Source organism: Scyliorhinus canicula, chromosome 7 (genome assembly GCF_902713615.1).
Source record: "Scyliorhinus canicula chromosome 7, sScyCan1.1, whole genome shotgun sequence".
NCBI classification, from domain to species: Eukaryota; Metazoa; Chordata; class Chondrichthyes; order Carcharhiniformes; family Scyliorhinidae; genus Scyliorhinus; species Scyliorhinus canicula.
The window spans coordinates 59859369-59875168 of NC_052152.1; positions in this window are offsets into that span (position 1 = coordinate 59859369).

Consider the following 15800-nt stretch of genomic DNA (forward strand, 5'->3'; position numbering starts at 1 on the left):
AACTAGCTTTGTCTTTCATCAATAAACCCCTTTGTTAACTACAGAAAGTCTCCAGTCCATGACTCGATTCACCACATCTGCAACGAGGTAAAAGTTTTTGATTTCAGCCGACAGTGGCTGTGCATTGGGGGGGGGGGGTGAGGAAGGAACAGTTGAGGAACTCTAAACACCGACAAAATATTTTTCAGAAAAACAATGTGAATGAAAATGAAAATTGCTTATTGTCACGAGTAGGCTTCAATGAAGTTAATGTGAAAAGCCCCTAGTCGCCACATTCCGGCGCCTGTCCTACGTGAATCGAACCGTGCTGCTTGCCTGCTTGGTTGCTTTAAAAGCCAGCGATTTAGCTCAGTGAGCTAAACCAGCCCCCAATGTATCTCAAAAGCTAATGGATGGATTTAAACAAAACAAGGTATGCAGATATGGCCTGGGAAGAATTTGGCAAAGATGCTGATCTGGATGCTGGATTTTGTTAAAGGATCCATTAACATTGGGAGGTAGGGTGAAGTGATTTCTTCTTAAGAACGTTATGGGTTCCCGGCGAACTATGTACGTATGTTTTGGGCATGTCCGAAATTGAGGGGATTCTGGGAGGGATTTGCGGACGTTATGTCAGAAGTCCTGGAAGGGAGGGTAACTCCGAGTCCAGAACTGGCAATATTTGGGGTATCGGAAGATCCGGAGCCAACGGGGAGAGGGAGTCCGATGTCCTGGCCTTCTTCTCCCACTTGGTCCGGACACAGATTTTGCTGAGATGGAGGGACTCGGAGCCCCCGAAGTCAGAAGTGAGGGTCAGCGATATGATTGAGGGTTTCTCAGTCTGGAAAAAAATCAAGTTCACTTTGAGAGGATCAATTCAGGGGTTCGCCCGGAGGTGTCAGCCATTCATCAGCAGTAAGAGGGGGGGAGGGGAAAAGGGTGGGAGAGGAAAACAGAATGCATGGCAATGTTAGATAAGGACAGGGATCTTAGTATACAGGTAATTAGGGGATAGGGCGGCGGCGGTATGAGGGGACGCTGTTTACTGTTTTTTTGTTTTTTACGTGTTTTGCGTGAGTCTGTCGGCCCAAGCGGTCGTTTAAGAAATGTTAATGTGTTAAATTACAAATGCTTCAATAAAATATTTTCTAAAAAAAAAGAATGTTATGGGTTGTTTTATTTGGAATGCTGTTGATAGTTTTAAAACTTGTAAATTGTCTCAGCTGCTATGCTGAAAATTGGCATGGCGATCAAAACATGAGCAGAGCTTTCAGTGCATATTGTTGGATATAGATTGATCTGAAGCCACCTTGTGTTATGATATCAGCAGAGACAAGTAACATTTTTCTTTTGGAAATCCAAAAACACAGGTATTTGGTAAAAAAAATGAGGCCACAAAATTACAGTTTAAAAAAAATTTAGATGACCCAATTCAGTTTTTCCAATTAAGGTGCAATTTAGCGTGTTCAATTCACCTATCCTGCACATCTTTGTGTTGTGGGAGCGAAACCTACGCAAACAAGGGGAGAATGTGCAAACTCCACACAGACAGCGACCCAGAGCCAGGATCGAACCTGGGACCTCGGTGCCGTGAGACTGCAGTGCTAACCACTGAGCCACTGTTGCTGCCCCACAAAATTACTGTTTATAACAAAATAATTTTACACCACAAAAATCAAAGACCACAAATATAAATAATTTCATTCTATCTTAATTAGTCATTTGCATTGAAGATATTAAAAGTATAATGAACACAATCACTTAGTCTAAACCAAATTTCGAACTCAACTTTCCTTCTACACCTATTTGACTTGTACCCCAAAAAGCTCAAGTAAGAGACACATCAGAAATTGTAAGATTAACTACTTAGCGGCAGGGTAGCACAGTGGTTAGCACTATTGCTTCACAGTGCCTGGGACCGGGGTTTGATGTCCAGCTTGGGTCACTGTCTGTGCGGAGTCTGCACGTTCTTCCCATGTCTGCGTTGGTTTCCTCCGGGTGCCCGGGTATCCTTCCACAATTCCCAAAAGACATGCTTGTTAGGTGAATTAGACTTTCTAAATTCTCCCTCAATGTACCCGAACAGGCGCCGGTGGATGGCGACTAGGGATTTTCACAGTAATTTCAATGCAGTATTAATGTAAGTCTACTTGTGACACCAATAAAGATTATTATATTATTATTGTTTCAAAGATTGCATATGGTTAGGGATTTCTAGAGCCTTTCTGCTTACTTTCAATAAGGATGTTCCTTCCCTTCTCTTCGAACCATCCAATGGTTGCTGACTCTCGATTAAACACGGGCGTTGCAGGAGTCTTAAGCGTAGTGACGTCGTGTCAGAACTCTCCTGGTTCTAATGCTCTTTAACTCTGGGATCTTGCATCTAAGAACTTTCTTTCTGGTTATGTAATTTTGCCAAGCGCCAAGAGCTTTCCTCTTCTTGTCGATAAGGTACCAGTCTCTGGTGTTTCCTGGTCTTGTAGCCAATGCTCTCTTCACAACTTGAGATAGTGGCTGTCTTCAGCTCTGTGTGCTCCATTCCATCAGAAAGAACACTTTGGAGATTTCGGAGAAAACATTGTTGGAAGTTCACTCGCATGCTTGGCTCTTGAAGCCACTCAACGTAAATCTTTTTTCCGAGTTGTTTCTCCATCTTCCGCTGCTTCTAGTGGAATTGGCTTATAATTTGGGCTAACCCATGATACGTCAGATATTCTTCTGCTATTATGCAGATATGAACGAAGTGAAACAAATGTCATGACAGGCAACACATAGACGGCGGAGGCACTGAAACAATATTTTGCCTCTGTCTTCACAGTAGAGGATAATAAAAATGTTACAAAAACAGCAGTTACTGCAGAGGAACTTGGTGAAATTAAACATCACTAGAGAGAAGCTATTGAATAAACTAATGGAATTAAAGACAGATAAGTCTCTGGTACCTGATGGCCTACACCCTAGTGTATTAAAGGAAGTGGCAGCAGAGATAGTGGATGCATTGGTTATGATGTTTCAAAATTCCCTGGATTCCGGAAAGATCCCGTTGGATTTGAAATATGCTAATGTGACACTCCTATTCAAAAAGGGAGAGAGGCAAAAGGTAGGAAACTATAAATCAGTTAGCTTGACCTCTGTAGTGGGGAAGTTTCTGGAATTAATCATTCAGGAGGAGATGACTGAAAATTTGGAAAGACAAAGCTCAATCCACCTGTCAGCATGGTTTTATGAAGGGTAAATCATGCTTGACAAATGAGCTTGAGTTCTTTGAGGATGTAACCAGCAAGGCGGATAATGGGGAACCTGTGGATGTGGTATATTTAGACTTCCAGAAGGCATTTGACAAAGTGCCACATAAAATACTGACGCAGAAGGTAAAATTGCAGGGGCTTGGGAGTAGAGTTCAAGATTGCATTGAGGATTATCTGGCTGACAGAAAACAGAGGGTTGGGATAAATGGGTCCTTCTCTGGCTGACGAACTGTAATGAGCAGGGTATCGCAGGGGGCTGTCCTTGGACCTCAATTGTTTAAATCTATATAAATGATCTGCAAGCAGGGAGAGTGCAACACAGCAAAATTTGCAGATGATACTAAAATAGGTGGGAAAGCAGACAGTGAAGAGGAGATAAAGAGTTTTCAGATCGATACAGATAGACGAGGAGAATGGACCAAAAATTAGAAGATGGAGTTTAATGTAGATAAGTGTGAGGTTATACATTTTGGCCAAAAAAAAAAAGAAAGGCAAATTATTATCTAAATGGAAAGCAGATTCAAAATGCGCTGGGGAGGAGATCTGGGTGTCTTTGTTCATGAATCACAGAAAGTCAGTAAGAAGGTACAAAATGTAATAAAAAAGGCAAAGTAAATTTTAGCATTTATTACAAAAGGACTGGAGTATTAAAGTAGAGAAGTATTGCAATCGTATCGGGTGTTGTGAGTATTATGTTCAGTTTTGGTCTCCTAATTTGAGGAAGGATGTGGTGGCATTGGACGCAGTTCAGATTCACTAGGTTGATTCCGGGGATGAAAGGGTTGCCATATGAGGAGAGATTGAACAGTTTGGGTTTATACTTGCTGGAGTTCAGAAGAATGAGAGGGGATCTGATCGAGATATATAAAATAGTAAAAGGGATTGGTAAAGTAAAAGTAGACCAAATGTTCCCCTTTATGGGGAAATCTATAACGAGAGGTCACAGATATAGGTTGAAAGATGGTAGATTTAAGACTGAGACGAGAAGGAACTGCTTCTCGCAGAGGGTAGTGAAATTGTGGAACTCACGGCCCCATCGTGTGGTGGAGTCTGAATCATTAAATGGTTTCAAGAAGGAGATAGATATATTTCTAAGAGACAACGGGTTAAAAGGATGCGGGGAACAGGCAGGGAGGTGGATTTGAAACCAGGAAGAGATCAGACATGATCTGATTGAATGGCGAAGCAGGTTCAAAAGGCTGACTTGCCTACTTCTGCTCCTAATTCTTATGTCCATAAATATTCATCAGTTATATTTAAATTTGAAAACACCCATGACAACTTTTGTTGGGCAGGAAAGTTGTGGCCATGATAAAGAGCCTATTTGTTCAGAAGGCTCTTTTATAGCTCGCCCGTACCTGCTACATGGTCACCTGTCAGTGGATTTCACCAATAAAACGTTTCCCTCATCACCTGATCACATACGTCTCCTGTGCATGCCTCAGGCACTTTAGATTTTATCTGCAATCATGTGAGAAATGGGGAAAAAGCAAGAGAGCAGAAATGGCGTCTGCTTCATGATCCACCATCAGCCCATTGTGTTCTGTAAACCTCAGGAGGTACATTAACCTCAGAGACATAGGATGAAATTTTAACTCAGTCAAAACCCGCCCACTTGACCAGAGTTAAAAATCACACCCCTTGAGCACGGTGTCGCAGTAGATAGCACTGCTGCCTCACGGCATCAAGGTCCCAGGTTCGATCCCGGCTCTGGATCACTGTACGTGTGGAGTTTGCACATTCTCCCCGTGTTTGCGTGGGTTTCGCCCCCACAACCCAAAGATGGGCAGGCGAGGCTGATTGACCAAGGTAAAATTGCCCCCTAATTGGAAAAAATGAATTGGGTACTTGTCAGGTGGATGTACCTTTAAGAAATAGGTGTTTATCAAATAGCTGCAGTGATGTCAGAGTGTGGGTGGAGCTGGGCTGTCTTTCTCTTTCGTTTTAAACTGTAAAGCTGCTTTGTGGCTCTGTTTATGGTTTTGTTTTCAGTTGGAGAGCTGCATTCAAACACGAAACTGTATATCTCTCTCTCGAAAGAATGTATCCAGCTCACTTGATGATTTCAAAGTAATACCTGTTTCTGCAGAGAATTTAAACCTGCTGTCTTTGTAAAAAGCGTTCAACTTATAGATGTTGCGAGGATAGGTATTAAGGGTTACCTAAAGAGTATTATATCTGTGGGGTTACGTGTGTTGATAAGATGTTTACAGTGGGTTTATGAAATGTTAACTGGGTTCAAAGAATAAACATTGTTTTGTTTTTAAAATACTTAAGGTCTCTGTTGCATAACAGCTGGAGAGTGGACCCTTGTGCTCCCCATAGCCAAAACCTATTAACAGTCGTGGTTCAGATGAACTCCATGATATACTTTAGAGTTTTCTAAATCCGGGCCCATAACATACTTTAATTTAAAAAAAAAATTTAGAGAACCCAATTCATTTTTCCAATTAAAGGACAATTTAGCGTGGCCAATCCACCTAACCTGCACATCCTTTGGTTTGTGGGGGCGAAACACACGCAAACACAGGGAGAATGTGCAAACTCCACACGGACAGTGACCCAGAGCCGGGATCGAACCTGAGGCAACAGGGCTAACCCACTGCGCCACCGTGCTGCCTAACATACACTAAATTTAAAAAACAATCACACCTCTTGGTGATTCCTTTTGTAATTTTTCAAACAATAATTGAAGTTTGAAGCAAACAGCCTCTGACTATCTCACCTGATTATCACGGGGATTGTATTGACAGTACAGCCTGATTGTCACCTGCTTCCAGTTGGCGGTCAGAAAATGTAAACATTCGAATTACTAACAGCTGTCAGACACAAAAATAGATAGAGTGATGCCAAGGACTGGAGTTTCTGATCGTTGCACTGTTTTCTTTCAACACAAATTTGCCAAATAGACCAAACTGGTACAAAATATCAAAATGTATCAAGTGCAAATTATGCCCAGTGCGAATAAAGTTTCTGCAGTTTTTAAAAATGAGTTTAAGAAAGCACTGTGCTGGAAAATGGCCAAACCCACAGATTGAATTCAACACCATATTAAGTTTTTGCGAATTGTGCTCATTTGGGGGTATTTGAGGAGGCTTTTAAAAGTTAAGCTCTTTTTTTTTTAAAATAATTTTTATTGAATTTTTCAAAATACAAACATTTTAACCCCCCCTACATTCACATTTAAATTATACCAAAACAAAGTCAAACCCCCCTACTTAACAAGAAAAAGAAAAAAAAAGTCTCCCCCCCCCCACCCACGCGCCCCCCCCACCCCCCCCCCCCCCCCCCCCCCCCCCCCGCCGGCGAACCGACAGTCAGACCAACTTATCATTTCTAGCAGCGTCCTCGGGCAGGCCTTGCCCGTGCCACCACCGCTACCGTACTTCCTTCGTCTTTGTCCCCCCTCCCCCCCCCCCTCCTCCCCCCTCCCTCCCGCCCTCCCCTCCCCTCCCCTCCCGGGTTGCTGCTGTCACGGCCTCAGTCTCTATCTCTGATCCAAGAGGTCTAGGAAGGGTTGCCATCGCCTGGAAAACCCCTGCACCGACCCTCTCAGGGCGAATTTGATCCTTTCCAATTGGATGAAGTTTGCCATGTCGTTTAACCAGGTGTTAACACTCGGAGGCCTTTCGTCCCTCCACTGAATCAGGATCCTCCTCCGAGCCACCAAGGACGCAAAGGCTAATATTCCAGCCTCCCTCGCCTCCTGTACCCCCGGTTCCACCCCAACCCCGAAGATCGTAAGTCCCCATCCTGGCTTGACCCTGGACCCCACCACTCTCGACACCGTCCCTGCCACCCCCTTCCAGAACTCCTCCAGTGCCGGACATGCCCAAAACATATGTGCATGATTCGCAGGGCTTCCCGAACATCTAATACACCTGTCTTCACCCCCGAAAAAACCGACTCATCCTTGTCCCCGTCATGTGGGCTCTATGCAGTACCTTAAATTGAATGAGACTTAGTCTCGCACATGACGACGACGAGTTGACCCTCTCCAGGGCGTCTGCCCATGTCCCGTCCTCTATCTGTTCCCCCAGCTCTAACTCCCACTTATCTTTCAGCTCCTCTACTGGTACCTCCTCCACCTCCTGCATAATCTTATAGATGTCCGAGATCTTCCCCTCCCCGACCCAGACCCCTGATAGCACCCTATCACTCACCCCCCTGTCGGGGAGCGCGGGGAACCCCGCTACCTGTCGTCTGGCAAATGCCTTCACTTGGAGGTACCTGAACGTGTTCCCCGGGGGGAGCCCAAATTTCTCCTCCAGCTCTCCCAGGCTCGCAAACCTCCCCTCTATAAACAAGTCCCTCAGTTGTCTAATACCCGCCCTCTGCCAGCTCTGGAATCCCCCTCCTGTGTTTCCCGGCGCAAATCTGTGGTTCCCTCTTAGTGGTGCCCCTATCAGACCTCCCACTTCCCCCCTGTGTCGCCTCCACTGCCCCCAGATCTTGAGGGTGGCCGCCACCACCGGGCTCGTGGTATACCTCGTGGGAGGGAGCGGCCATGGTGCCGTTACCAGTGCCCCTAAGCTTATGTTGCCGCAGGATGCCCTCTCCATGCGCTTCCAGGCTGCCCCCTCCCCTTCCATCATCCACTTTCGTACCATCGATGTATTTGCCGCCCAGTAATATCCTGAAAGGTTGGGTAACGCCAGCCCTCCACTATCCCTACTCCGCTCCAAAAAGACCCTTCTAACTCTCGGGGTGCCATGTGCCCACACATACCCCATGATACTACTCGTTACCTTCCTGAAAAAGGCCCTGGGGAGGAAGATGGGCAGACACTGGAACAAAAACAAGAACCTCGGGAGGACCGTCATTTAACTGACTGCACCCTCCCTGCCAGCGACAGCGGCACCATGTCCCACCTCTTAAACTCCTCCCCCATCTGTTCCACCAGTCTGGAAAAGTTCAACTTGTGGAGGGTCCCCCAGTTCTTTGCCACCTGCACCCCCAAATACCTAAAACTTTTAACTGCTCTTTTGAAGGGGAGCCTCCCAATTCCCTCCCCTTGGTCTCCCGGGTGTATTACAAAGACCTCACTTTTCCCCAGATTTAATTTATATCCCGAAAAGTCCCCGAACTCCGCTAGTATCCCCATTACCTCCGGCATTCCCCCCTCCGGGTCTGCCACATACAACAACAAATCATCCGCATAGAGCGAGACCCGATGTTCCTCCCCTCCCCTTGTCAGTCCTCTCCACCCCCCTGAACCCCTCAGTGCCATCGCCAACGGCTCAATCGCTAATGCAAAGAGTAAGGGAGATAGGGGACATCCCTGCCTAGTACCTCGATGGAGCCCAAAATATTCTGACCTCCTCCCGTTTGTTACCACACTTGCCGTCGGAGCTGAATAGAGCAGTTTTACCCACTTGATAAATCCCTCCCCAAACCCAAACCTTTCCAACGTCTCCCACAAGTATTCCCACTCCACCCTGTCAAATGCCTTCTCCGCGTCCAGCGCTACCACTATCTCCGCCTCCCCTTCCACTGCTGGCATCATAATCACATTTAACAATCTCCGGACATTTGTGTTAAGTTGGCGTCCCTTCACGAACCCCGTCTGGTCTTCATGGACTACCCCTGGCACACAGTCCTCTATCCTGGTTGCCAGGACCTTTGCTAACAGCTTGGCGTCAACATTCAGGAGGGAGATGGGCCTGTAGGACCCGCACTGGACCGGGTCCTTGTCCCGCTTCAAAATCAAGGAGATCAGGGCCTGCGACATTGTTGGGGGCAGTACCCCCCCCCCCTCGCGCGCCTCATTGAAGGCTCGCACCAGCACTGGACCCACCAAGTCCACAAATTTCCTGTAAAACTCCACCGGGAACCCATCCGGCCCCGGCGCCTTCCCTGCCTGCATCTGGCCTATCCCTTTAATTAGCTCCTGCAGCTCTATCGGCGCCCCCAACCCTTCCACCAGCTCCTCCTGTACCTTTGGGAACCCCAATTTGTCGAGAAAGTTCTTCATTCCCCCTCTCCTCTTCGGCGGTTCAGACCTATACAATTCCCTATAGAAGTCCCTAAAGACCCTATTCACCTCTTGCCCCTTCTGCACTACGTCCCCACCCCTCTCTCTCACTCCCCCAATCTCTCTGGCTGCATCTCGCTTACGAAGCTGGTGTGCCAGCATCCTGCTCGCCTTTTCCCCGTACTCAAAAAGTTAAGCTCTTTTTTACATGCCAGGGCATGATTGGCAGCTTTACAAATTAAAAAATCTGGGGGTCATGTGATGTGAGCATGGGAATGGCTGCGCTTTCTGTGAGCTCTGGCTCTGCTCACCTTGTAATCCTTTATTTTATCCTGGTGCACATTTTATATTTGTCTTTTCTTGGGAGATATGCCTTGCGCTATATCCCTGGAGGATCCTGATTGGTGTTTTGCAAAGAGAAGCCCAGTAAATTGTCGAAAATCCTCTTTTGATTGTGGCGGTCGGAGTGGGCTGGGTAGGTGAACGGGCTATTGTTGCTGGTGAACGGGCTTTTGCCTCAGCTGTGCCGTGTGCATCCGCATGATGATTGCCGTGGAAAATGTTATTCCGGACGAAGATCTCAGCTCTTTGGTGCAGGTCTTTGGAACTCACTTTGAAGATTTGTGAGGTATCCTCGGGAGAATGGTGTTGGCGTATAAGAGTTCCTACATTCAGAAGAGCACTTTCCCTGGTAAGGGCCCGCCTTCAAGATGCTGTCATGTTGTTTATCCTGATGGATTTGGGAGATAGGGGCTGGACAAGGTGTGTCCATGAGCCTGGTCCCTGGCAAGAATTGGGAGGCAAGGTCCTGATTGACTTTGAAAATTGGCTGCCATGCCTAAGTAATCTTGATTTGGAGGCTAATTGCATCAGGTTTGATGGAACACAGTGTATCCAATCTTCAAGACAGGGAGTCGGTTGAGCCCCCCACCCCTTCCCCCGGGCCACTGGCCCTATATTATCCTATCCTCTATACTCGTTGCAGGAGGTTGGAGGTGGCTTATTGGTCGAGTCAGCCCAACCCTCTTTTCTGCTGCAAGGGCATGCGAGATGTGAGCATGAGGCAAGTGTTGTTTGTTACATTTTTCCAACAAAAATCATTTGAGTCGATTATGTAAAATGTGTTCTGTGCAGGTTTACCCCTTTTAGTCATTATGTGTTAAAATCCTTATGGTTATGGGAGAGGGGTGCTTTTTGGACACCCTTATCTCATTTATAATGAAGATGAGTGAAGACAGGGTGGTGTGGATGGTGGGAGTGGCGTCGGATGGTAGGGTTGGTTAAATCCTCACAGATTGAGCTGTAATTTGCGCATGGATTGCTGATTGTGCCCAAACTAAATACTCAATAATTCACTCGATTCTCCCTATAGTTTCAGACCCACCTCCTCTCAGCCAAACGTGCTAATCTAATACCTCTTGCAGCATCTGCACTTCTGACTCTTTTGGGTCCAGTAGTCCAGCCCAGTAGCCCGGCTGTTTGCAGTGCTTTTCGCTGTGCCAGCCTTTCCAAGTACCTAATGTTCCACTCATGTCTCTGTTACCACTCTTAAATATATCAATTTTTTTTTAAATGAAAGGTGGACAAAAAAAAACCCAATTCTGTTCTATTAGAATTTGGATTATGCTGGTTCATGGAATGTTTCATGTTTAATAACATAAAAATGAGTTTGAGCAGAAACCTGAGCAAGCAATTCAATATTGTGCAGCAATTACTGGAACTGTAAAAGTTTAAATGAGAAGGCCTTTTCCAGATCCAGTCCTTGGACAGTCTCTTAATTTCCCTCTAAACTACACAACACAAGTTCCAATGATGAACAAATCCCCAGTGTTCTCCCGGATATTTCAATGGGCCCGAGCATCTATCTATGCCGATAGACCGAGCACCTATCTATGCACAATAACTATGCCACCAACAGTTACCTCATGCCACCTTTCCTCACCCCAACCCTGTCCGCTGTCTATTTTCACAGTCACCCTACAACTTCCTGGGTCTTATGACTATTTGATGTCATCTTTCAATTCAAAAGTCCTGAGGATGGCTTTTGAATTAGATAAAGTGAAACAGTTAAGGGCTTATCCGCTGATATCGAATAAAATGAATATTGAAACTGCTCCGTCAGCTTATGTGCTGGAGGTGGGGTGAGACTTGTGGTTTCAATTTTCATAAACCGTAGCAAACAGGGCCCCTGAGTACAGCAGGATTATTTCTGCAGCAAAATGCAGTGAATAAAGAATAGTTACATAACACAAAGTATGTGTAGAAAATCAGTCCCAGTTAATTACTGATGTGATTGATGGGGGGAAGCACCAATCACCTCCATTCTGATTGGGACATGTGGTGCCACATAATATTTGACATATTATGCAGCAATTATTGAAATTATAAACATTTAACTGATAGGACCTTCTCCAAATCTACAACTGCAAGGATAATTTAATGATCTCCCCCAACAAATTTGGTCTCATACTTTATGCTACTTGCTGTTTCTCTCTTCCTCAAATGTTTCCCATTCAAATTACCCATTTCTTACTCATCCTTTCTTTCTCCCTCCAACCACCTCAAATGCTCACTCCTCTCCCATTTCTTCTCCCTTCTACCACAATTAAACAAACATGTAGCCTTTCACTCTCCCTTTAAGCACCTCTGCCTTGAGCAACTGTGATCTCTTCCAATCTGTCGTCCACCCTCAGCAGCCTCATTGTACATTCCTTACTCTTTTGATTGTCCTCCCAGTTCTTGGCTGAAGCTTCCCACTTTTTCTCCCACCTGCTTGCCAGCAAACACACTGTCCACACTGTGTTCCTTTCCACTTGCCGTTTCTGTCCACAACCTACCACCTTAAGCAAATGTCCCCTCCTTTGCCTCCCATCTGAATATATATATCTATTCCTGGCCATCACACTGCATTCACCATTTGAAGATTCTACCTCTGTTCAGGTCTCTCTCCAACCCATGAACTCAAAAGATATCCACAGCCTATAGGGCCAGATGCCTCCCACTGCCCTGTGCTCTGCTCCAACATCTCAAAATACTCACTACCTTACCATTCAATCATCCATATTCCTATCAAAAAGGAAACTTGAAAGCTGAGGAAGTCACCCCAGATAGTAAAATACAAAAAAGGAGACAACAGCTGAAAAGAGGACAGATAACCAGGAAACAGGAGAAACCAAAAGAAAAGAGAGATGCAGCGGATAGAAAAAAGAAAATAGTCAAAACTGAGAATGTGTTGTCCTATTTACAATCTGTAATGTATTAAAGTACTTATGAAGTGTGAACAGGGTAAGCAAGTGTGTCTCAATCAGATCGAAAAATGTTTACTGAGGAACACAGAGTGTGAAGCAGGAAGTGTATGTTAGAGTATTTCATTCAATATTAAATCATGCACAGAAAATGAAATGAAGAGGTCAGAAAGAAGAAAGTAAGAAGGTGTGATAAAAAAGGACAAATTGGAAAAATGCATTTTAAAAATCTCCAATTGTAATTAAAAGCGGAAGCCATGAAACTCCACAATTGCAAAAGTTAATTTTCAGTTCCAGAGAGACCGATTGGAAATAATTAAGATCTAAGACTAATGTCGTCATGAAAATTTCACTGGCACTTTAATGAAAAGCCCTAGGGCGGAATTCTCCGTTCCCGGGAAAAATCGGGAGGGCCGTCGTGAACTCAGCCGAGTTTCACTCGGCCGCTCCTCGCCCCCTATTCTCCCCTCCCGGCGGGGCTAGGAGCGGAGCTCCGTAACTCTCGGCCGCTGGGCGGCGCGCCGAGAGTGACCCGACGGCGGCGCCAATGTGACGTCAGCCGCGCATGCGCAGGTTGGCCGGCTCCAACCCGCGCATGCGTGGCTGACATCACGACGGCTGACAGCTCGGACCTGCGCATGCGCAGTGGCCGTCTTTCCCCTCAGCCGCCCCGCAAGATGTGGCGGCTTGATCTTGCGGGGCGGCGGAGGGGAAATAGTGCGTCAGATTGAGACGCCGGCCCGATTATTGGTGGGCACCGATCGCGGGCCTGTCCCCTCGCGAGCACAGTCGTGGTGCTCATTCCCCACCAGGCCCCCTATAAGCCCCAAAACGGGTATCTCACGGCGATTTCACGACGGCAACGACCAGGTGTGGTTGCCGCTGTCATGTAACGGTCGCGAACGGCAGGCCGCTTGGCCCATCCGGGTCGGAGAATCGGCAGTCACCATGAAAAACGGCGAGCAGCGATACTTCCGAGCGGGGGGTGGGAGAATCGCGGGGGGTGCCAGGGGGCTGTGAAATTAGTCGGGGGGCCCTCCCGCGATTCTCCCACCCGGGCGTGGGGAGCGGAGAATCGCCCCCCTAATATTTTCTGGCATGTTGTGAGCAAGTACCACGGGCGCGATTCTCCGCACCCGCGGAAAATCGCGAACTTGGCCGTGAAAACGGCCGAATTTTGCGACGGCCCGACACGGCCCATTTCCCGAGGTTTTCACGCCCGGGAAATGGGCTAGGAACGGGGCCGCGTCAATCACATGCGCGATGACGCTGGAACATGGCGACGAGACGAACACGCCCACGTGACGCCGCCCGACGCCGTAAAAAGGCGCGGGCGAGCACAGAAACTAGGCCAGGATGTCGGAGCTGAGGAGAGCAGCCCCTCGATTCGTGAGGCTGATGTGGAGATGCTGCTCGAATCAATCGAGCAGAGGAGGGGCATCATCTGCCCGCGTTGAGGGCATCGCCACCCTACCAGCGCGGTGCGCCAGGCCTGGCGTGAGGTGGCTGCTGCCGTCAGTGCTGTGAGGCAGACCCCTCGCTCTGCAGAGCAATGCAGGAAAAAGATGCACGACCTCACCAGGGCTGCCAGGGTAAGTGCCAAGAGGGTGCCCCCGGGTCACAACCATCCCTCCCCCCTTTACTTAATCCCCCCGGCACGGGGGGTGGAGGGGGATTGGGGCAGAGTGAGTTGAGGGTGGTTCACAAAGTTGTCACAGACCCAGCGCTCTGGCCCCCGTGGAGAGATGCAATGGTCTTATTACAACTTGACCCCCAAACTGTGCCAGTATCTGAACGGACTGCTGATACCTGCCGTATTGTAATGATCTACCTATGCCCCCTCCCCCAACAGGACAAGACCGCTCACAACACCCGTAAGCGGAGCAAGACTGGAGGGGGTTCGCCCATCCTGCGGCCCCTCACCACGTTTGAGCAGAGGGCACTGGACCTTGTTGTGGGATCTGCCACCCGGGAGATCGCACAATGCGAGGTTGGCGGAGCTGCAACAAGTGAGACAACCCTGCATGACAAACACCCCCCCTCCCCCATCCTCTGTCCCTTCACACACCCTGCCCACTGGGACACCTCCCCCATCCTCTGTCCCTTCACACCCTGCCCACTGGGACCGTCCAGCGCCCGGGCGAGCGAATCTAAATAACTCGTTTCATTCTCTTCCCTAGGACGTGATGCCGAATGACCAGGGCTGTCTGCCTCCAGGCGGACACAGGCATCTGCCCCCACCACACCCGGGGCCGCACGACAGAGGGTGCCCGATCAGCGGGGAGTCCCATCCTCTCCAACCGAATCTGTGGAGCAGGACGCCCAGAGGGCGGCGACACAGCCAGAGAGAGAAATGGCCCGCGAACGCCCTGCGGCCTCTCAGCGGGCCGATGACATAGAGGAGGCGTCCACCCAAGACGACCCAGAACTTGCGGCACAGCTATCTCCCACACCATCCACCATCCCAGAGACACTCACCCCGGCGGGCCTATTTAGTGATGAGGCTCCTGGGTCACAGTCTGGGTCGCACATCACAGCTGAGCAGGTTCAGCAGGTGGAGGTCGGAGCAGCCGAGGGCCCGGACTGGCGGAGGCCAGGCCAGGCCCAGCATGCAGTTGGCTCCCAGACGTTTTCCGAGTTCCTGGACTTTCTCAACCCACCCGCACGGCCGATGCATCAAGAAACCCAGGGACACAATGACGGGATGAGGGCTGTCTTCCAGACTCTTCAGACGCTGTTAGAGGAGTCGAACCGCGTCCACGAGCAGGGAGTGGTGCCGCTCATGGCAGCAACCCAGGCCGACACCGCACGGGTGGCATCCGCGGTGGAAGCAATGGGTCAGGTTATGCAAGGCATTGGGGTTAATGTGCACGCGTCATCCTCGGCCCTGGACAGGGTTGCCCTCTCGCAGGCAGCAATGTGCCAGAGCCAAAACGACATTGCCGGCGCGCTGTGGGCCTTGGCCGAGTCTCAGCAGGTCATGGCCCAGTCGCAGCACGCCATGGCACAGTCCCAGCAGTCAGTCGCGGAGAACATCAACCGCCTGACACATGTGCTGGATGGTGTTGTGCACTCACAGGTTGAGATCGCACAGTCCCTGGCGGGAATGTCTAACTCAGGGGTGGGCAAACTTTTCCGTGCAAGGGCCACATTCAGAAATTCACAATTTTAAAGGGCCGCATAGTACATTAAGTAAAATAATTAATATTTTAAATAGCCAAAATAAAAGGTCTTTAAAGAAAAAAAAGCACATTTATTTGAAAAACAAAGTAACTCAGTAAGTAACAGAACAATGTCAATGAGAATGATGCATCTGACTGCAGTCATTTACCAGTTTGTTGAAATCAGGTGTCA